Source organism: Neomonachus schauinslandi, chromosome 8 (assembly GCF_002201575.2).
Source record: "Neomonachus schauinslandi chromosome 8, ASM220157v2, whole genome shotgun sequence".
In the NCBI taxonomy this organism is placed as follows: Eukaryota; Metazoa; Chordata; class Mammalia; order Carnivora; family Phocidae; genus Neomonachus; species Neomonachus schauinslandi.
In genome coordinates this window covers 145,179,302-145,179,803 of record NC_058410.1, presented here as the reverse complement: position 1 = coordinate 145,179,803, position 502 = coordinate 145,179,302, and the positions used below count along the sequence as shown (strand labels likewise).

General features: G+C 58.8%; 1 non-coding gene across 1 annotated transcript; it reads left to right on the top strand.

The window, feature by feature from the left end:
- Nucleotides 1-211: 211 nt before the first annotated feature.
- Nucleotides 212-284, top strand: TRNAR-UCG. The gene has a single exon. It is a non-coding gene; the product is annotated as a tRNA-Arg (tRNA).
- Nucleotides 285-502: the final 218 nt, after the last annotated feature.

Genomic DNA, 502 nt, shown 5'->3' with positions numbered 1-502 from the left:
GGCAGGAGTGTGGAGGAAATCAGAACTGCTCTTTGCCTTAGCCTGTTACTGCGGGAACTTACTTGGCTTTTGTGAGTGGCAACCACACTCTTTTTGAAGTGGGATTAACGGAGACGGTAACTTTGTTGGGGTACAAAGGGTGACACGTGAATAATCCAGAGAGCCCAGATTCGCAACACTTGTGGTATTTTTCGCGATACTAAAGCCGTTGGACCACGTGGCCTAATGGATAAGGCGTCTGACTTCGGATCAGAAGATTGAGGGTTCGAATCCCTTCGTGGTTGCGGCTCCCTTTTTCACGCTGTCCGGTGACACTCCGATCCCAGATCCCAGGGTCTGGAAGAAAATGCGACAGTGCGTCCCGGCAGGTGTGCGGGGCCGCGGAGAGGGGCGAAAGCGCACGGCCCGGCAGGTGCGCAGGTGCGCAGGTGTGCGGGGCCGCGGAGTGGGGCGAATGCGCGCGGCCAGGCAGGTGCGCAGGTGTGCGGGGCCGCGGAGAGGG